Source organism: Gopherus flavomarginatus, chromosome 11 (genome assembly GCF_025201925.1).
Source record: "Gopherus flavomarginatus isolate rGopFla2 chromosome 11, rGopFla2.mat.asm, whole genome shotgun sequence".
NCBI classification, from domain to species: Eukaryota; Metazoa; Chordata; order Testudines; family Testudinidae; genus Gopherus; species Gopherus flavomarginatus.
This window is the reverse complement of record NC_066627.1, coordinates 31920475-31942956: the sequence shown is the minus strand read 5'-3', so window position 1 is coordinate 31942956 and position 22482 is coordinate 31920475. Positions and strand designations below refer to the sequence as shown.

General features: G+C 48.8%; 1 protein-coding gene across 1 annotated transcript in view; it reads right to left on the bottom strand.

Annotated features, from left to right (window-relative positions):
- LPIN3 (lipin 3) overlaps positions 1 to 12331 on the bottom strand; it is a 50318-nt gene extending 37987 nt beyond the window's left edge. Inside the window, exon 1 of the mRNA XM_050917290.1 lies at positions 12205 to 12331. The gene's annotated coding sequence lies outside the window, so the exon portion shown is untranslated. The remainder of the gene's footprint in view (positions 1 to 12204) is intronic.
- Positions 12332 to 22482: the final 10151 nt, after the last annotated feature.

The window sequence follows — 22482 nt, the reverse complement described above, 5'->3', positions numbered from 1 at the left end:
TCATGACTGTATGTATATATAGAGGTGCTGGAACTAGGGGTGCTGCCGCACACCCTGGCTTGAAGTGATTTCCATTATGTACAGAGTCTACAGCTTAGTTAAAAATGGCTCTCAGCACCCCCACTACAAAAATTGTTCCAGCACCCCCGTCTATACAGCAACCGAAGTTTTCTATTAACGGCAGCTTGGGCCTTTTATAGAGCCCCCAATAAAGAATTCTAATGATTAATATTGTATCACTATGGCACTATTAACATCTGCAGTGCTCTGACAGAGACCTGGTCCCTGTGCAAAAGTGTACCTATGCGAAAGTGCGAAAGACCCTGACCTGGTACCTGTGTGAAAGTGCGAAAGGGTTTGATTATCCTACTTCCTATAAGCTAATGGCAAAGCCCCTCTTGTTTTCAATGAGAGCAGTGCGGGCCCCCACATGAGAGAGACATAAGCAGATAGATGCAGATCCTCAGTGGTATTTAGGTGCCTAGCTCCCACTGAAAGCAATGGGAGCCAGGTGCCTAAATACCTTTGGCCATGCAGCACAGGTGGTAGCAGACAGCTCCAGACATGAGCAGCAGCAGTGGAAAGCTAAGCAAAAGAAGGTGGTTTAACAAGAGGTAGCATTTATGGATCTCAACTTGCTTTAAGTATTGTGATCCTCGTGTGTCAGATGGAGAAACTGAGGCACGGGTCAGTTAAGTGATTTGCCCAAGGTCACATAGGGAGTGTCAGCAGGGATGGGGTTAGAAGCCAGGTCTGCTGGTTCCCAATTGGGTGCCCTTTCCACTGACCCTGCCCTGTTTTTAAGGACAGATTTGATGGGGCAAGGGAGGGATTTGGCTCAGGGTAGAGGAAGGATGTTCCAGGTACAGGGGGCACCACAGAAAAGGCATGAAGCTGACAGCCGGGGAAATAGACAGGGAGACTAGCAAGAGAAGAGTAGCTGGGTTGGTCAAGGTATGAGGAGGACACGAGAGCTGAGTTCCGGTGGGCAGAGCACTGAAGGAGAGTCTAGTAGCTGGATCCTGATGGAGGAAGAGCCCAAAAGGCCGTGAAGGGATCAAAGATGGGAGCTGAGCAGGGTGGGTAGTGGCTGGAGAGATAGCATGAGGGATAGCCCTGAGGGGGGCACAGATCAGAGACAGAGGAGGAGGAAGCAAGAGTCAAGATGAGAGAGAAACAAGGAAACCAAACACACAGGCAGGATATTGCACTTTGCACATGAGCAAACTGTCTTGCAAAATAGCCAGGGTGGTGGTTGTATGTTTACCAGGCTTAATAACAGGGGCCCAACTGCCTGCACCCATCTGAGCTGCCACAGGCTGAGGTAGCAGATAGCCCATGGGGCTGATGAGCACAGAGAGATTCTGAGCTGAAAACACTGGTGTGGCAGTGCTACGAGTGAGGTCTGGCAAGGTCTGGGGAGGCTCACAGGCCGGCATGCTGCCTCTCAGTTCAGGCACCTTTCTGGGACAGATCAAGTCCATTGTATGCAGTTTATTTGGTGTGAGCCTCTCACATGAATCCTTATAAACAGAGCTCCTGTCTCCTCCATGTGGATATTAAAGATCCCTGGCCCTTTTTGTAATGGGAGGGGGCTAGTGTGGTCTGCAATTTCTCCTTTCGTCTGTTGTGCTGTGTGATGTTCAATAGATACAGCACTGGGCTGGGACTCAGGAGACCTTTGGGCAAATCACTGCACCGCCCTGTGCCTCAGTGAACCCATCTGTGAAAGGGGGATAATGCTACTGACCTCCCTTGTAAAGCACTTTGAGATCTATTGACAAACAGTGCTAAATAAAATCTCGGCAGTGTGAAATGATAAGGAGGGGCTTGGCTATAGTGATCATGATTGGCGGTATACAGGCAGTCCCCTGTGTTTGTTCCGCACGTAGCACAACGGGGTCCTGGTCCATGACTTGAGCTCCTAGTTGCCTCATCGGGCCACCTTAAAGAATCTCTCCCCGAGTCTGGGCTGTACCCCCTGCAAACACCTGTATCGAAGAGACAGATGTAATAAGCAGGGTTTCCAATAGAAAAATGCAGATATTTCTATACAAATTAAGGCATAATCCGAGTGACGTAGCTCTCCATATAATGGCAAGGGTGCGACAACAGCACGCCCAGGCAGCTGATTTACTTGGCTCTCAGCCTCTCGGCTGACAACTCACCTAGACAGGCATTTATTGTCCAATAACGCACACCCTGTCCAGCAACGCAATAAACTTCCGACGGCAACAAGCCCATCAGCATGTTCGTAAGAAAACAAAGCTTGTCTCAGCTCACCTGACCTTCCCCACCCCCGTCTCTCGGGAAACGTTTGGGTTGCTTTTTGCTGAGCAGGATTTGAATGAATGTTTGAAAATGTGGCGCACAGCTTTAAAGAAAAGGTGGATTGTTTATCGCATATTCTCTTGTCAGTCTACCAACTGGATTTGCTGCCATGCATCATTTCCAGATCCAGAGCTGGATACTTTGCCACTGTCCCAGAACCACACACTACGGGTAGCTAAGATGATAGTCTAGTCACTTCAGTGCAGAGAAAAGAGATCTGAATGAACTGCACAAGAGAATATTTTACTCCCAAAGACCTGAGTCTACAGGTGGCTTTTTCTGAACAAAGCACCCAAAAGACCACTCTCTACATAGCAAGGCTGGATGAATCCACATGCTCGTGAGATACAGAGGTCATAGCAATCAGTTATACCCCAGCCACGGGCAGTTAGGGATAGAACCCATAACCCACCCTCTCCAAACACAAGGCTCCCCCCCTTGAACTAAAGGAGAAGTTGTTAATTATCAGTAACTAGTACTGGGTTCTCATCTTCTAGCTATTAGGGGCAGGCGCATGCATACACCTTAGTCAGTACATTCTAGTGTATTTTGGATCGCATTGAATGCCTTCCTAACTATTTAAACACCACTCACTGAATCCCCTGCAAGAGCCATTAAAAGCAGCTCCCAGCTGAGAGCAGAGCACTCCTGCTGCTTGGGCTAGCGAAGTGCGGGGGGGAGAGTCACGTAGCAGATTTGCTGGCCTCAGACCACAACGGTCCTGCTCAGAGCTGGCCTGTGGTAAATTGCAGGATGTGTATGAGAACCATTCAAAACACTCGGCCGTTTCAGTTCACAGGGGTCCATCTGTGCACACATCCTTTGACTTGGCCTATGCGAGCCTGTAGCCCCCCTAACACTCAGCGTCCAAGGCACCCGAAACAAACTCAAGAGGAAACCCAGTTGAACTCCTCTAGTTTCATGACACACCATAGTAGTTTAAGGGAAAACATGCCCAGCTCTGCGAAAACTAGGGCTGGGTTTGCTCAAGAGCTCACAGATCTTTACAGACAGCTAGCCTGTGTGCTGCTAGCCTGATGCAGCGAGCAGACTCCTGTTGAAATCCAGGGGCTACGCTTGGGAGTAAGAGAAGCAGGGTCTGGCCTGCCATCTGCAATAAATCCTGACTGCAAATGACCCTAATGCACTCAGCCACTGGGCGAGCTATAGCGCGCAGCCCCCGTCCCGAACTGGCAGACACAGCGCCCCTTTGCCTTTCAGAAAGGCTGGTCTGTATCCTTTCGTTTCCATGCTGATGTTGGTGGTCTCGTGGGTGAATCATTGGGGAAAGTGTTAGTGACTCCTAGCTGTCGTCCTGCAGCCCTGCACTTCCGTATTTGACCAAGCGGGTGCCGCTTGCAACAAAGGCCGAGCTTGTAAGGACAAATCATGGACGTGACACCGTAAGGGGTCCAGGCCCCCTCAGTTCCTATGGCTGGCCACGGGAGCAAGGGGTGCTCAGCACCTTGCATGTGAGAGTCCCACAGAGGGGAGCAACTCCAGCACTGCTGTTGCTTTGCCTTTCTAGAGCACGCTTCATCCAAGTGCCTGCCAGTGCATTAAAGCCCAGCAGCAACCCTTGGGAGGGAGTTAGCACCCTGGACACGACAGTGACAGGTGTGTTAGAGATACAGAGATAGAGGCCGTTATAACCAATTTACAAATGGGCAAACCAAAGCTTGGAGCAGCCAAGTAACATGTCCAATCCAGTGAGGGGGAGAACTCTGAGTCTGAACAGCTTCTGGAGCCACTAGACCACACTGCCTCCTTGCTTGCATCCTGCTTGAGCTGCTAGACCATATTCCTGAGGAGCAAAGGATCCCCTGGTGCATACAGCAGAGACCTATGTACACTCTGTAGAAAAGCCCAGGCAGGGATTCATAGGAGGCTTTTAAAGAATAAACAAGTGTCTCCTTCCTTCCTGCAGCTATTTAACGATTTACTGAAGAGAGATGGTATTACTTATGCTCAGCGAATGTGAAGAATCTGCTCAGCTGTTTAGGCGTTGAGCAGAGATCCTGCATGTTGCATTCTCTCCTGATTCAACCATTAAACAGCATTTTTTTTTTAACAGTGAGGGTAATTAACCATTGGGACAATTTACCAAGTACTCCTGAGGGCATTCTGTGCCAAAAAAAATAAAAATTCTGTGCACAAAATTTTAAAATTCTGCAAATTTTATTTGTCAAATAAATGTGGCAACTCCAGCATGACATTGGGGAGCACAGGCCACTGGCTGCACAGAGGTGGAAGCTCACTGTGCAGTTCCCCACCAGGACAGGGACTTGGGCGGTGAGGCTGCACCCAACCCTGACACAGTACAAGGACTGGGCCTGCCCCACAAACACCCCAGGGCCCCTCCCTTCATGCCAGGTGCACTAGGTGTGGGCAGGTAGGCTCAGCAAGGAAGGATCCAAGTGTGGAAGGTCTTAGTGTGGGGGGATCCAGGTGCGGGTTGAAAGGGTTTTGCATGGGGCAATCTGGGTGTGGGTGGCTCAGTGGGGATCCAGGTGTTGGGGGAATCTGGATGCACAGGGGCTTGTTGGGGAGTTCTGGGTGCAATGGTAATGGGACTCTGCAGGGGAGTCCAGGTGAAAGTGGTTGGGGCTCAGTGGGGGGGAGGAGTGTCTGGGTGTGGCGGGCTCAGTGGGGTGGGAATCCATGTGCAGCTGGTTGGGGGTCAGTAGGGTGGGGATCCAGGTGTGGGAGGCTTGTCAGGGTGGTCCAGATGCAGGCAGAGTGGGGCCTATCGGGGTGGGAGGGTGTTCTGGGTTGGGGGGGGCCAAGGCTTGCTGGGAGGATCATCTGAGTATGAGGAGATCCGGATGCACAGGGGTGGGGTGGATGGGGGAGCAGCTCCTTGTAAAGTGATCCCTCTCCCTGCAGCTGCGGAGTGATGGATGCAGGAAGCAGGAGAAAGGGAAAGTTTGCAGAGCTTCCTACAGCTGGGGGAAAAAACTGAGGGTGGGTCTGACACAGCCCTGGATGCCATGCAGGGCAAAATGAAGTCCCATCCCCCACTGCCCAGCTGGGACTAGCAGCTGAGCCAGGTGCATGGTAGGAGCCACCAGCTGGGTCTTCTCCAGTCCCGCCCCCTGCCCCTCTCTGCCGGCTGCCCTGGGCACGTGAAACATACTGCTGGGCAGGGTCGTATAACCATTCTTGTGGATTCCCTTTGCTTCCACATCAGAAAGTCATTTTTTCTGCAGAGAAGCAAAGAAATCTGCAGGGGACATAAATTCTGCACAGGCGCAGTGGTGCAGAATTCCCCCAGGAGTAACTAAGTCTTGTGGCGGATTCTCCATGCACCAGCAATTCTAAAATCAAGACTGGATGTTTTACTAAAAGATCTGCTCTAGTTCAAACAGGAATTACTGTGGGACAGTTCTAGGGCCTGTTTTAGAAGAGGTCAGGCCACATGATCACAGTGGCTGCTACGGGCCTTAGACTCAATTAACACTGATTTGCATGTAGGCACAGGCGCTGACTTTCCAGTGTGCCAGGGTGTGCTCAACCCCCGATCCCGCCCCCACTCCACCCCTTCCCCCAAGTCCTCACACCCACCTCACCTCTTCCCACCCCTGCCCCACCCCACCTCTTCTCGCCCCATTCTGCCTCCTCCCCCTCACATGCTGTCCCCTCACTACTCTCCCTCACCCCCAGAGCCTCCTGCACATTGTAAAACAGCTGTTCTGCTGCGGGTGGGAGATGCTTGGAGGAAGAGGGAGGTGCTGCTCGGCGGGGCACTGATGGTGGGAAACACCCATGGAGTTGGCACCTATGCATGTAGGAACAGGCAAATTTTCATATGCATTTTAAGACCCAGCAGGGTACACGTGCTGTTCAGTTTCCAGGACATCCCTAGCCATAAGAGTCTCTCTGGTTTTCTTTCCCTAGGAGAACGCTGCACAGTGGCAAAGCAGAAGAGCATGCCGGGCCCTGGCTTGCACTAGGTGGGCGTGCTGAGTTGGGTGGAGCAGCAGAATGAAAGGATACACTGTGCCTGGGATAGGCACACTGTGGTCTGAGTAATAGCCAAGCAAGGAACGGTGATATAATCAGGGTGGTAGAATAGAGAGACCGTGGCATGCTATGCTCTGGGGAGTGGCAGGGTGGCACAGTGCAGCATGAATATGGCAAAATGAGGCAGTGCACTGTGCTGTGTGTCGCAGGGTGGCAGCCTGGCACACTGTGTGACGGGTACAGACTGGCAGAGCAAGGCAGTAGGCTGATGTGCTCTCTGCCAGACTGTATCTAAAGGAGTAACAATAAAAGAGAACCAATAACTATTTGCAGCACTGTGTTATGTCCTGGCAAACTTCCCCTAGCCTGTGCACTAGGCCCTGTGCCCTGCTGAGTTCATGGGCTGCCTGGACACTGTAGCATATACTACATGCTGGAGCAGCCAGGGAAGCTCAGTCTGCTTGACTGTGGGGGAGCTGAAAATGAGAAGCCCTCACCATCCACTGACAGCCGCTCTACCCTGCTGCTTTATGGAGCACTCAGCACAGACCATCCAGTGTGCAGGTCGCCTGTGACATAGAACCACACTGCTGTAGCACCTCCACCTAGCAATCCCAAAGCCCTTAATAAATACGAATGAATTAAGCCTCTCAACACCCCTGCAAGGTAGAGAAGCCCTGATATCCTCATTTTCCAGAAGAAGCACCTCTCTGTGTGCCAGCTGTCTCTGAGGCACAACGAGGTGAAGCGACTTGACTAAGGTCCCATGGTAAATTTGTGGCAAAGTCAGGAACAGAACCTGCTGTAGTCTCCTGCTGTAGTCACTTGCTTACTTATGCTCATTTAATCACTTACGCTCTATGCTACAAAGTAGCGATGAGGTTAATGCAAAGAGAAAATGAAAAATTATTTAATTAATAACTAACTACCAGTATTGTTGTCAAGGTGCTGGTCGCAGCTCCAGAATGAAGATTGAATTGAGTTTGGCACCTAAGAGGGATTCAGTCTCTCATCAGGATTCTGCCTCTCACTGATGAGCCTGAAGAGCAGAGATGAGCTACTCAAGTCTGTGAGTGAGGGCAGGGACCTCACTTCATTTGTTCTCATTCTGCCTCCTAAACTCAAGAGAGGGAGAATAATGCAACCAAGCTGTTTAAAAGAAGTTCTGTTTCCCCCTCCCCTTCCACAACAGCTCCTGCATTAAGATGTCAGGAGAGGCCTTACGATGAACCCCTTGGATGTTTCAGAGGTGGAGGGTGGTCTCAGCCTCGCTTCCTCTCTGCTCCCCCTTAAATTATCCTCTGCTGTTTCCCTGGGATTGTCCCGACTGTTCAAGCCTGGCTTTGAGTTGCCCATCAGACCCACTTGTGACATTTCCCCTCTGAAGACCTGTCACTGCACAAGGATGAGGAGCCTCTGTTGGTACTGGAAGCAGCGTGTTACTGCGAGGCTCACACGCTGAACCAGCCTGTATGAACTGGTAGGGACTTCTGGTCCAGAAGCAGGGAATAGGTAGATGGCAAGAAAAGATGGCCCAGAGGAACTGTGGGAAGGCACTGAAGGGCTAGCAAGCTAGAAACAGATGCAGCAATAAACAAAGTCTGTAGATTCTGCAGGGGCAGGGAAGTTGTTTTGACAGCAAGATGCTTTCTTAAGGAGCCCATGGTCCCACTTGGCCAACGTCAGCAAACAGAGCTGTACATTCAGAACCCAAATAATTGCTAAATGAGCACAAGGAGACTCTGGGTTTTTTTTTCTTTCCAGACAAAAGTTCTTTCTCCTGGTGAGCTGTTGCCACTGTTCCATAACGCTGGAAAATACTCCTCCCCCACTGCTCCTCCAAACTCATTAAAAATAAACCCAGAGCAACATGGTTTGTCTACAGCCAAATGGCCTGTGCAGAATGTGCTGAGCTGGCTTGGAACAGAGAGCAAGGAAAGAAGATCTGATATAGGGGGTTCAGCTGAATCTTGCTTGGTGCAAAACATGCAGAAAGACTCAGGCTAGTGACGATACAGAGCACTGTGAGTGCACCTAGCATTTTGCAGAAATATATGGCGACGTGGCCCCTGCCAGGAGGAGCTTACATTCAAGCTCGGATGAAAATGAACGCCTGAGTCGGTGCCTAGAAAGGCTTGTGAAAGGAGTGAGTTTTAAAGAGGGCTGTGAAAAAGTGTGTGTGTCTGTGTGTGGGGGCTGTATTGAGAGTGGAGGTCTGTTTCAGATGGCACGGAGGCGGGGGGGAAGGGTTAGGAGACAAAGCTGAAACTGAGAGAAAGGGAACCCTGAGAAGTGAAGATAAGGGGGCCTGACTGTCCACTGTTTAGCTCCTTGTGTCATAATTTACCCTTGTCCAAAGGGGGTGTAAAACAATCCAAACCAAATTCTTCGCTCATGGACACCAGGGGTAGTAACATTTGCCCTCCACGGAGCAAGGTGTAAATGCTGACAGTGAAGAATTAGGCCAAAGTTGCATAAAAGTCTTGAATTGATTCACCAGCTACCCTGGCAATCCATTGCAATCTCCTGACTGCCTTTGAAATGACACTGGCAAGGTAGATAGACCTACAGTCATACATTCTAGTTGTGGCATGGTGTGGCTTGTGGGCGTGCACTACCCTGGCTCTGCAGATTTGTTTTTGTAAATGGGCAAGCCACTGAAACATCTGCAAAGAATCCTGATCCCAGAAGTGCTCCGCCTGTTGGAGTCTGGTATATTTCAGTGCCTCTCTGCTCACTACACAAAGAGTAGGGAGCTGCCTCCAGGAGTCCCCATCTACCGGAGTCCTTTTCATTTAACTCTGTCATGGTTCTTCTCTGGGGGGAAAGTAGCAACATAAGAGCAGCCAGGATGGAGCAGTCCAGTTATCGGTTTAGCGGAGTGTCCTTTCTCTGTCAGTGATCAGTACCAGATGCCTTAGAGAAAGGTGCAAGAAACTGTGAAGTGGTAAATATGGAATAGCCTGTCCACAGGAGAAGTCCCTTCTGCTAGAGGTTGATTTAGGGGCTTAGATCCCTGCCAAACTTGTGTTGTCATTCCTTTCAATCCTGGAACTGTGGATGTTTTCTTTATCCATATAAAATGTCCAAACTTCCCATAGACAACAGTGATGCAGGATCCTACCCTTAACTAGCAAGGTTTACTGTATGAGTTTGTCTGGGCGCAGCAATTGATTTGTGAGGTCCTAGAAGTGGTGTCCATACAAAGGTCTCATAGCCACAGACCAAGGCAGGTAGCGCAGTAGAGGTGTAACTTAAGCAAACAAAAACACAAACCATAGAAAATCTACTCCAAAGCCGGAAAACAGAGCCAGGGACAGATAGTTTAGAAGGGCTGGGGGGCTTTCCCTTCTTTGGCCCACCTCTAGCTAAATTGATGATCTGATGTGTAATAGAAGTCAGAGCTGACCTCCATCTACCAGGCACATTTCAGGAAAGGCTGCTGGTGAGTGAGCCAGAGGGCTGGATTAGCCTCACTGCTGAGGCTGCTGCTTCCGCATTGCTGCTGTCTGAAGTGAGGAGAAAGAAAACACAGCAGCAGTCGGCTCCATGTAAGTGACACCCTCCCTCCCCCACCCCGTGGCCAGTCACAGGGAATCCCCAGCCAGAGTAGGAGGGTTTGGATGTGAAAGGGATTTCCCAAGCACTTTATCAAGGGGCTCCCTCCTAGAAGAGATAAGCAGGCATTTAAAACCACAGAGACAGGCAGCGGGGAAGCCTGGCAAAGCACTGTGTTTCCTGTCTCTCCTCAGCTGGCTTCGCAGGGGCTCTGATTTCCTTCAGTGGATCAACAAAGAGTTCCAGAGGCTTTTGAAAGAGGTGATTCATTACATAATAGGAGGGAGGAAAGAAAGAATGTGCTCAGCGCTGTCAAATTCCCATGCAGCGAAAGTGAAACCAGCCAGAGCACAGGTAATTTGTTGAAAGGTGGTTGTAATTTCTGAAGGCTTGTCATGCCATGACCTTCAGTCATATACTTTGGATCAGCAAAACCACTGGGGTTAGCACAGTGAGGGGTTTATTACTATTATTTATTTTCTATTCCTGGGAAAGGTCAAGTCAGACTGGAATAGTGAGAGGGGGAGAAGAATCTGCCAAGGAAATACACATTTAAGAGATGTGCAAATAAAATGGGATCCAGTATTGCAGGGGTCGGCAACCTTTCAGAAGTGGTGTGCTGAGTCTTCATTTATTCACTCTGATTTAAGGTTTGGCGTGCCAGTAATACATTTTAACGTTTTTAGAAGGTCTCTCTCTGTAAGTCTAACATATATAACTAATCTATTGTTGTATGTAAAGTAAATAAGGTTTTTAAAATGTTTAAGAAGCTAAATTTAAAATTAAACTAAAATGCAGAGCCCCCCGGACCGGTGGCCAGGACCCAGGCAGTGTGAGTGCCACTGAAAATCAGCTCACGTGCCGCTTTTGGCACATGTGCCATAAGTTGCCTAGCCCTGAGCTAAAGAGATGTTGTTAAAGTAAAAGCATTTTAAAATATGTTACATTTCAGATGCTTTCACTGGTTTGCCTTTTTCCCCCTTGTATCTTTAATAAAGGGTTAAAAGGATGTTGAATGGTGTGTTTGCCAGGGTGGTAAAGCAGGCTGAGGTTTACTGTATGTTAACACCTTTAACTCCTTGGGCTCATTTATTCCATCTAAATTAATACAACAGAGCCCTTTGGACTGCACTGAGCATCCTTGCTGCACACAGAGCAGCCTGCTAGAGGCCTGATCCTGCAAAGTTACTTTTGTGCATAACTTTACTCATATGGGTAGTCACTAGTCAGTCCATTCAAGCCAATGAGGCTACTCTTATAAATAAAGTTACCCAGAGGCACCATTATGGCATCTAGGAGCCCCAAGCCTGGGCTAGGACCCATTGTGCTAGGATGAAACCCTAGTCCTACTGAAATTAATGAGAATTTTGTCATTGCCTTCAATGGGGCTGGAATTCATCCTAAAGCCTGAACCCTGCAGTGGGGTCTGCACAGACAGACACCTGTCCTTGTGGAGACCTGTCAACTCCCCTTGGGCTTTGCATGAGGTCAAGGGGTCACCCACACAGATCTGAGTGCAGGCTCAGGTTCTACAATTATTTCAAAAGCAGTAGGATGCACACAGCATTGTACAGGCAGTGAAGAGCTAATATAGTTCTCATCTTGGAGTTTTTATAGATTCAGGATTCTCTCCTGTCGGTGATCTGTGCTTGGCCCTCCCAGTGATTGAGCTGTTAACAAATGTATATTTAAAAATAAAATACAATAAAATAGGAAAGAAGCAAGGATTAAAATTTCCCCCTACTCCAGAACAAGAAGCTAGGATTAAAAAACAGTTTGATGTGGAGCTAGGAACCAATAAAAAGTGAGAATTAGATGTGGAATCAAATATAATTTTAAGCAAGTATTGTAACCCTTTCCCCATTCCCGTGTCTGTAAACTGTCTTGGTTGGCCCCTGACTCTGCTTCACTGAGGTAAATGCTATTGATTTCAAGGGAAGCAGGATCAGCGCTTAAGATGCTCTGCTTTTCAGGACAAAGACTTGCATTTTTATATTTCTGTTAACCACCTGCACATGTTAGGGTGCTATATAAATAAACTCTCCACCTGTATAGTCAGGTGTATGCTAAACAGATAGATGCTGCTAGAAAGCCACCCTGAAATGGAACAGCGTAGGTGCAGAAAGTCCATTGATATAATTTTTGTTTGAGACACACCCACATACATGAAGCAAGGTATGTTATTTTGGTCTGAAGGGGGGTAGGGCTTATGGTAGGGTGCCAAATAAAAGATATATTCAGTAGTTAAAAGCATGTTATATTGTTCCAGTGAGTTAGTAGCATTTCAGGATGAAAGGGATCACAAGAGGCCCGATTGTGCATACACTTATGCATGTAAGAAACTTTACTCACTCTTATAGTCCGATAGCAGGACTGCTCATGTGGGTGTTTGCAGGATCAGGCCATTAGCTGTGTGGGTCTTAAGTTCAAGTCCATAGGTAACCAGCAGGTCATAGAGTTCATCCTGGTGATTTGCAGAACATACTTTGAGAACCAAACAGTTGGGCGGATGGGGGGAAGGAGGATCCATGAGACAATTTTAGTCTTACAAAGCAGACCACAGAATGGGCAGGTAGACCACTGCTCCAGCCTGCACAGGATTATTTCCAAGCATACCATTACACCTGTGCAGCATCCCACTGCCCCGGGCCCAGCTGCAACTCTCGGCAGCATCAGCACCCAATTCTTCACTCGGGTTCTTATACCGCCCCCATCCTGGGGATGGCTAAGCGTTCACATTCGCTCTATGCCGTCAGGGCCTTTATGTGGGGATTGGGCCCTGCTGTACTTTTTGGAGCTGGGCTGGCGTTAGGGCCAAGTCCTTCACCTTACACAAGAGGTCCCAATGAAGTCAAGGGCCCCACTCCACCCCCAGCACGGCACGAGGTTGCGGAGCAAGCACTGGCCCTCGGCATTGCTCATTGCCGTCTGCCCTCACAGCAGCGCAGGCAGGGGCAGTGCCCGTGGGGCGCTGCAGGGAGCATGGTTCACCCCACGCCCTGCGGGGCACTGGCTCTCTGCCATGGCACTGCGCTGCCAAGCCTTGGGGAGTGGGAGAGATGGAGAGGGCAGTGGAGGGCAGAAGGAAAAGGGCAAGAGGTGGGGAGCGAACACACGGCGGGAGCCACGTGAGGAAAGTCAGCGACCTAAGGATCATGCCCCGACGCCACGAGAGTTGCGCATGCGCCCCAGGCAGGACCGACTCCGATTCGATTACGTCACCCCTTACCACCGAATGTTACTCATTCTCTCTGATCCTCGTGTGTGTTGCGCCCGCCCGCCCCGCGCTCCTCCGCCCGCCCGAGTAGCCCCCTCCTCCGTGCATATTGATGTTGCTGGGCCCGCCCCCTATCCTTCCCCCCTTAGACTGGTGCTGGAGCGTCCGGCCGGCAGCCCCACTGGGTGTCCCGTCCGCCCCGGCCCGCCTCGCGGGCACAGCCCGGGCCTCCGCCGCCAGGAGCGCTGCCCGCTGCTGCCAGACGCACCGAGCCAGCCAGGCAGGGGAGCCGCCGGAGGTGAGTCCCGAGCGGCTCGGCTCGGCCCGGCCCGTCCGCACTGGGGCGGGGACACCGGGGCTCTCCTTGTTCCTGCCCCCCCATCCATCCCACCCTCGCCCCCTGCCCTCCTTCCCGGATCCTGCACCCCCCAATACACTCTCCCTCCCGGCTCCTGCCCCACGATCCACCCCATCCCCCTGCCCTCCTTCCCGGCTCCTGCCCCCCCGCCGATCCACCCTCTTTCCCGGTTCTTGCACGCCCCGCTCCACCCCATCTCCCTGCCCTTCTCCTGCCCCCCCGCCGATCCACCCTCTTCCCCGGCTCCTGCACCCCCGCCGATCCACCCCATCCCCCTGCCCTCCTTCCCGGCTCCTGCCCCCCCGCCGATCCACCCTTTTCCCCGGCTCCTGCACCCCCCGATCCACCCTGTCCTCCTCCCCGGCTCCTGCACCCCCGATCCAACCTCCCTCCCGGCTCCTGCCCCCCGATACACCCCATCTCCCTGCCCTCCTCCTGCCCCCCCGCCGATCCACCCTCCTTCCCGGCTCCTGCACCCCCCGATCCACCCTGTCCTCCTCCCCGGCTCCTGCACCCCCGATCCAACCTCCCTCCCGGCTCCTGCCCCCCGATACACCCCATCTCCCTGCCCTCCTCCTGCCCCCCCGCCGATCCACCCTCCTTCCCGGCTCCTGCACCCCCCGATCCAACCTCCCTCCCGGCTCCTGCTCCCAGATCCACCCCCTCCCCTTGCCCCCAAGCCTTCTACCCTCCCTCACGGCTCTTCCTGCCCCGACTCCTGCCCCCATCCCCTGGCTGTTGCCCCCGTCACACCCCTACCCCCAGCTCCTGCCCCATCCCATCTCTCAACTGCGCCCCCCCCCCAATCACCTGGCCTGGGGACTGTTCTGTCTGTTCTGCGCCTGCTTTTTGCCCCCCCCCCCATCCGTTTGAGGACTCGAGTCCCCCCCCGACCTCCCAGCTGACCATGCCCTGGCTACTCCCCTCTTTGCCACCAACCGTCTTCGCTTCCCTGCCTTTGCTCGCACCCTCCCTTTTCTTTCACTCTCCTTTCTGTAGGAGTTCTCATCCTCGGTGGAGAGCCCCGGGCACTTGGGGGAAGGGATCACCCTGGGAGAGAGGGAGGGAAGGGTGCAGAGATGATCTCCTGGGGCTGCCCAGGCACCTCCCTGCTGCTCCCCGCTGCTGTGTTCTAGCTCCCAGCTGGTGATGGTGAAAGTGCGGGGGTGGAGAGGAATAAAAGAGGCTTTGGATGTTTATAAACAAGTGTGTATTGGCTTGACATTGGCAGCCGATTTTCATGGCTGAGGCCCAAGAAGGGGGTCTGAGTTGTATGCTGGCATATGTGTGTGTGTGTGTTAGGGAAAGGAGTGTGCAGCATGATACTGGTAAGGAGGGTACAGGGCTAGTACAGGGGTGTAGTGGGCTGTGGTATATGCATGCCCCTGGTGCATATATCCATGCAGTGTTTTTCCTCGACCCGTGCCTGTCTCAGCCTAGCATCAGTCCAGAAAATCAGTTTTGTAAACTGGTGCTAGCTTTAATCAGATCATAGACTGGCATTTTCATTTAGTCAATTAACAAAATACATCCATGCTACTTCTACCTTAGCCCTTCCCAGCACTCTGCAGCAGTTAAGTTGTTTTGAGGTTGTGTTTTTTCCAGTGTCAGTTTGTGTCTATTTCTGGATTGCTTCAAGGTCTACAAATAGAACCAAGTCTGGGGAGCAAATTATAGCATGGCCGTTCCTGGTCCGGTCATGGCCTGGTTCCAGTTTGTAGCATGGATGGGGTTTATTGAGGTGTAGGCTCTTTGATGCTGCTGTGTTATCACTGTCACACTGACATTTGTGCAATTAGCCTTGGAACACCTCTGTGTGTGTGAGAGGTTATCCCCCTTTTACAGGTAGGAAAACTGAGGTATTGAGTCAGATTTTCAAAGGTATTTTGGAGCCTAAAGATACAAGCAGGCTTCTAGCGAGATTTTGAGAAGCACACAACTCCCCTACAAATCCATCATTAGATATCTAAATACATTTAGAAATCTGGCCCTAAGTAACTTGCCCATGGTGACAAGCAATCTGTGGCAGAGACAGGAATAGGAGAACCCAGATCTTCCCTGCTGAGCCCTAACCACAGGACCATTTCTTTCTTTCTTGGAATGTTGTTCACTAGCCAATCTAATCCCCTCGATTGTTAGATTAAAGTCCCGTCTGTGCTCCCAACTGGAGCCAACTCATTATTGGGTCTTCTGAATTTGTAGTATAGCCAGGTGTCTAGTGAGATGCTGGAGGCTTCAAGCCTCCTCACTGGAGGCATCTGGCTGTAGAGGATACTGGGCATCCAATACAGTCGAGTAAATCAAGTCTGGATCCTGGATGGAAAGTGTGTAGGGTTGGGGTCTTGCATCACTTTCATATGGCTGGTTAACATTTCTGAGAAGTGACTGCACAGATTTACACCTGCCTTTTCAAAAACACTCTGCAGTTCTGAGCATGAGAGGGGCTGGTTTGTAGTTTGCTTTAAGTTTTTCAACAAGCTCTTTATAGCGAGGTTTTCCAATCCCAGCTGGAAAAGACATCTGTGTTTTAGTTCATCTCTCTCTCTCTCTCTCTCTCTCATTTCTGCCACTGCAGGATTATTCCAGTAGATCAGGGTTGTTACAACACCAAGTAAACTTTCACTCTGACCACCTCCTATTTCCACACAATCCCCAACCAAAGATCATAGTGTCCTAAGAAACTTTGACAGGCTATTCTCCATGGATATAAAGGAGCCAAAAGTTTACCTCACTAGCTGGAACATCTTACTCTCAATTACCGTAATTTGTTTTTAAAAAGACATGGAGGAGGAAAAATTAAGAGCCACCACAGACAAAAGCAAAGGAATTAAAGATAACACTGTATTTACCATAGAAGAGAACTGCAATTTAAAGATAACTATATTAAACTAGGTTGGATCTGTGACATGGATATATTGTGCAACATTTGATACGTAGCTCAGGAGGGAAGGCAGAAAGTTTCAGTCTGTTCTAAATGCACGTTGCGCCACTTAGTTTATCATTATACTACTATATTGACACCCCTGCTGCCTTGGAATCATGATCTACCTCTGTGGGTAGGAGCAAAGTGGGTGTTGCTTTTGCATTTTTGTTTCAGCACAGTTTTACGGAAAATGTTGTGAAAATAAATCAACATGTACCTCTCCAGTTCTTAGCCTCATCTGCACAGGTTACATAGTTTCCAAACTGGAGGCCAGATCCCCAGAGGTCATGAACACCCTGTAACTGCTGCTATATTCAATGAGAGCTATGGATGTCCACTTTATCTGGGGATCAGGCTATTGTTTCCCATTCCAATACAAATGAGACAGTAGATGCTTGCTTTAAAGTTTAGATGCAGCCTAGTGGATATAGAAACAAACAGCTATGCAGAGCCTGTGGAACTTATGCAGACAGCGGGCAGGAGATGAAATAGTTCCCATCTTACTGTCATAATTTTTTAGCTGTTCATAATCATAAATGCAAACATGTTTTTATGGTGGGTTTTTTGGGGGGGAAGGAGGGACTCAATTTCTTCCAGCATTTCACCCTGCCTCTTGTTTTCCACTTCTGGATTTTTCCCTGAGCCCCTTTCCCCGCTACCCCCATCTTTAGGATCTGATTTTGCAACCCTTACGCATGTGAAATATCAATTATTCATGAGAATACAGGTTGCAGGAGCAGGACCTTAGTATGTCTAACATTATCTTCCTCCTTATTCTCCACAGTGTGCCAGCATGGGCTGCTTGGGCTAAGGGTAGAGTAAGGGCTGGTGGCTGGGCCTCCTCCAGCTTCCCCTGCTGGTCTGACATAGCTTTCCTTTGGCCTGGTGTAAGGCCTGCCATATATTCCTTTGCCAGGCTGAGGGGCGGTCTGGGTGGGTATTTTAGGAAAAATGCCTTTTTTTGTTAAATGAAGAAAGTCCTTCACCTTTTTGTTATTTAGAAGTTGTGCCCAATTATAAAATCTCAAGTACAAACTGATTCAAATGCAGTGAATTCATTCTAGTAATTGGACATAAAAATCATTCGATGTACCTCGATTATACGTTCGGAAGGCGGTGACTTGAGAGGGACTAGTGATGACAAACAAGCCACTGTAGCTTTACTCTCATTTTGTCACCAGTTCCTCAAGGTGTAATTATATGCTGGATGAAAACAAACCAAAACTATATTACACACACACACACACACAAAAACCCCACCCACCTTGGCTTCTTTGCTCTCCTCTCTGCTTTGAGCTTCATATTGTCTGTTGATCTCCCTCCTTAAATATATTCCTGGTCACCTGACTTGCTGCCCTCCTCCCTATTATCCACCAAAATTCTTAAATTTAAATTTTAGAAACTGTTTACATTCCTCAAAGTACCTTTTGATGTACGTATTATACTTTCCCAATGTCTCTCAACTGCCTCCTTGTTGAACAACAACAATATCCCACAAGCTACATACAGGCCTTTTATGTATTTTAGCATTTACTTGAAAGCACTTGATAGTGTTAAGGTTGCAAATGTTTCCATTATTGCTTCATCCATGCTTGCACTCATAACTTCCCAAAAAGTTTCATCCATGGGGATGAAATTTTTCCATGTTTGAGCTCTCTGCAAAGATGAATGTTTTGGGGGAAAACTTGGGGAAAAGCCTTCCAGCTGCCTTTCAATGGAGTGTGTGTGGGGGTGGGGTGGGTGGAAAGATATTTTAAGAAGTTGTAGCCCTGTCCAAATATGTGATTACATCAGAGATGGCTGAAGTTTAACTGCTGGAACTTGGCATATAAATAGTCCTTAATATAGAGCAGTGTCTAAGAGAGGATAATTTTGATTTAAGTAATGAGCATTTGAAAAGTCACTGAGACTAGGAGGGCACAAGTCACTTAAAGGGGGCTTGCTTTTCAGTTGAAGGAGGCAGCTCTGACTTGGAAATAAGTACATCCCCCATCTCTCTTAGCCTTTTCTTACTGGTTGAGGAATACTCAGGTCAGTCCCCGATTGACTTGCTCCCTTGATACAAGGGCTCAGTTTTGCTCCCAGCTGATTTCAAAGTGTGTGAGAATCAATGTTCTGTTAGGGACACCCAGGGTCATGTTAGAGACAGCCACATACATATTCTGTTCTGTAACACTTTTAAGACCAATAGAAATACTTCCAGGAAACTTTTAAAATCCTCTCCAGTAGGAAGTGCTTTGAACAAAACAATCCTCTGTTTGCAATCCCAACATTGTGCTAATGCTTGAATGGGAAACTGACTCTATAGCATTTTCTCCTACTGTTTTCCTTATCAAGCATATTGTTTGCTGGTATGCATAATATATAATGCTAATCATTTTTATATCAAATATACAGCACGAGCAATGCCAGTGAATTGCTAATGCTATAGGAAGGAACCTCAAGTCTCATTGCAGGCTTTTTATTTAAATTGGATAACCTTAAAGTTGCCTGAATATAGTATTTGTGCATTTGCTTATAGTACAAAGAAGCAATTGAAATGTGGGTCTGAAACTTGATCCAGAATTGCGTAAGGTTCTTATGAACCATTATGATGGAACTGCAGCCTCATAATTTAGAGGTTTTAAAATAATTTTTAAGGCTGTTGCCAGATTCCCTCCCTCCCCCATCTGAGGAGGTAATTGGTCATCTTCACTGCTCCAGCTGTGAGGTGTTTAGTTTTTAGGGTTGCGTGGCACCATCCACACAGTTTGAAAGGGACTAGCACTTTGCTCTAAATGTAATTTTTTTGAATGTATGACTGTGTTATTTCTGTGAATCAACAAGAGTGGGAAAAATCCCACATATAAATTAGAAGGTTTTTTTTCTGCTGGATTTGCAATATGTTGGTCTCTTATCTGCATATGTGCAATACCTCCAGAAGAGCTACAGGGCCCTAAAAGGGTCCTGTGCTCACTAGTGGTCTGCAGCAAAGCCTACTCACCACAGGTGCATTCCCTCATGGTTGGGTGTAACAGCTCTCCTCCTCTGGTACCCACTGCAGACAGCCACTCTGGCCCTGCAGTAGTCTGTGGCTTCCTGTCACCTGGACCTCCAGCCAGGTCACTTTTAGCCCTACCCTTTTTAGCAAAAACAATAGCCTGGCAACATTGTACCAGAGCCTCAGCCCAACTTTGGCCTTTATATGGGCCTTCCAGCCAGTGGCTCTGGTGTCTTCGCACCCCTACATTAGGTGGGCCACTAGGGGAACCTGAACCTGTGTTCTGCTCTGGGTTCCAGCCAGGGACCCTGTAAGGCCTGTTCATTCAGACCCTCTGCTGCGCTGCACGGCACTGCTTCCTACCAGGGCTTGTACAGCAAACCTGTCTGCCAGGCTGACATTTCTGCAGGTCTCAAAACAAACAGGAGCTAAACTAGTTATGAGGAACAAAAGGTCCTGCATCAGGCCTACTTGCCCTAGAAAGGGTCTGACATCTGGGAGGCTCTCAGTTAGGCACTTCCTTCCAGTAGTCTTTCATTGGGCTCGGGCTCGGGCTCGGGCCTGCCTGCCTAGGGCTAACTCAAGAGGCTTGCTCTCTGTCCCACTCAGCCACCACAATGAGCTGGGCATTTCCTCTTTTAGCTCCTCCCTCCAGGCTTAATACCTTGCACAGGTGCAATGAGGTGGGGCTGATTGGAGCCACAGGCTCTCATTAACCCCTTCTTGGTCACTGTGGGGTCTGTATACCTCATCACATGTTCCAGTCTCTCATGGTGCTGAGCTCTCTTATATGCTGAATGCCCTTGATTGATTGCAGTCTCTGGGAAGTGAGGGTGTCCAGTGCTTTGGAGGATTGAGCTCCAGGGGCATTGGCTATTGGACAGTCCCAGTTTTTTTTCAGTAGTTCTAGGAAGAGCATACTAAGCATACTAAGAGCTAAGCTCATGTTACTAAAACCAAATCATTGACTTACACAATTACACACTGCAAACTAGAAACCTTAGTTATAGACATCCTGTCTTGTGTTTCCAGTTCTCTTCCCATTTTTCATATACTCCCAACTTTTATTCATTTTGGTGAAGATGATAATAATAACACCTATCTAAGGCTGTGGGTGCCCTCAGAGAGGTCACAACACAGTAAGTAAGATTCTAGCAGCATTAAAGGAACCATGAGAACATAAGAATGGCCGTACTGGGTCAGACCAAAGGTCCGTCTAGCCCAGTATCCTTTCTCCCACTAGGGGCCAATGCCAGGTGCCCCAGAGGGAATAACAGAACAGGTAATCATCAAGTGATCGGTTCCCTGTCCCTCATTTCCAGCTGCTAGCAAACAGAAGCTAGGGACACCATTGCAATGGGAACTCAGCCAGCCAGGCACCTACAGAGCCTCTCCACTCCTTCACAGTTTGGGGAAGCATACCCTCAGCCCTCTCCAAAAACCCTCTAACCAGAAGTCTTTAGGGCTGCACATTGCAACTGATTTGATGTTTTGCCCTTATCCAGCCGAAACCCTACACAAATCAAACCTTTTCTGTGTAATCCAAGTGTTACAGGAGGTCAGTTCAATTTCTGTTATTGTATTTGTATGGCAGTAGCGCCTAGGAGTGACAGTCATAGGCCAGGACCCTGTTGTACTACCTGCTGTCCAAACAAGAGGAAAAAGACTAGCCCTGTCCCCAAAGCTTACTATCTAACTGTACAATTAGACAGCGGCTGGATACAGATGGTGGAGAGAGGGAATGGGGATGTGCAAGGAAACAGTGAGATAGTATTGGCCAGCATGGTGGGCCTTGGTCTCCACACCAGCAGCCAAACTTTTGTCACGTTTTTTGTAGGCATCACATCAAAGGAGAGTTTAAAGCAGGATATTGAGATACCTCTGTGGATGTTTATGGGGAGCTCCTCCGCAGTGTGAAGGACGGCCTGGGCGAAAGCATGCTGCGCTTGTTTGAAAAGTGAACAAGTGGACAACATAGGCTTGCTCGTGGTGGGATGCAAAGCGAGGCATGGTGTGGTCATGGTGACAGGATAGGAACATGGTCTTTGCCACAGCATTCTGAATGGATTTCAGTGGGGCAAAGTTGCAACTGGGGTATAAGTCATTTTCCTGATTACAGGCTGATTGTTTTGAACAGCATCCTACACATACTCCAAATATCAGAGGGGTAGCCGTGTTAGTCTGGATCTGTAAAAGCAGCAAAGAGCCCTGTGGCACCTTATAGACTAACAAACGTATTGGAGTGTGAGCTTTCGTGGGTGAGTACCCACTTCGTCGGATGCACGTAGTGGAAATATCCAGAGGCAGGTATAAATATGTAAGCAAGAATCAGGCTAGAAATGGAGAATTTGGAGAAATACTCCAAATGCTGCTGCAAATGAACAAAGTGTGCGCGTGTGCATCAGTTGCTTTCTTTTCATGTTGCCTCTTTAGATGCAGTATGATGTATTGCAATGGCCCTGGGAGCAAGAGGCCAATTCGTAGTAGTCTTTGAGAGACATACATTTCTAAGACATTCTTATTTTAAAATAAGTGAACTACCTAGTTATTACCCCAGTGGATTGACTGATTTTGTGTGTTAAAGCAACATTTAAACAAATGGCCCTATGAAGTTAATTCTGCTCTCTTGATTTTTTTTTTTTTTAATAAAGAATCAGCCAGTATCTAAGTTTCTGTGAAGAGGCCTTTGAACCTCTTGTCAGTTTACATTTTGACAAACAAGGATATTCAAACTGGACAAACAGCATTTAAGGTTTAGGTTTTTGTTGCTTGGTCTAATGGCTAGAATTCCTTTTCAAACTCCATTCAGCAGAAGAGTATTGGTTGGGGTTTCCAGAGTGCTCCACTACTCATTTTTGCAGCATATTATGAGTATTAAACTAATTATAAACAATACATCCTGGACACTCTTTCATATAGTTGTATTTAATGAGCTGAGGTCTTGGTCCAGTGTGTAAGAGTAAGTTCCCAAATCCCCTGCTCACACCTTGTACTGATGCAGAGCCCCATCCCCTCAATACCAAGGACCTCCCATGCTGAGCCAATTGCTGGCTCAGGGACTCTCTTTTGTTAATAGCAAATGGGCCATTTGTGCCTTGTCTGGTGTTATTTAAACAGACATTTCCTTGCCATCAGTACAGTAAACTAGTGTA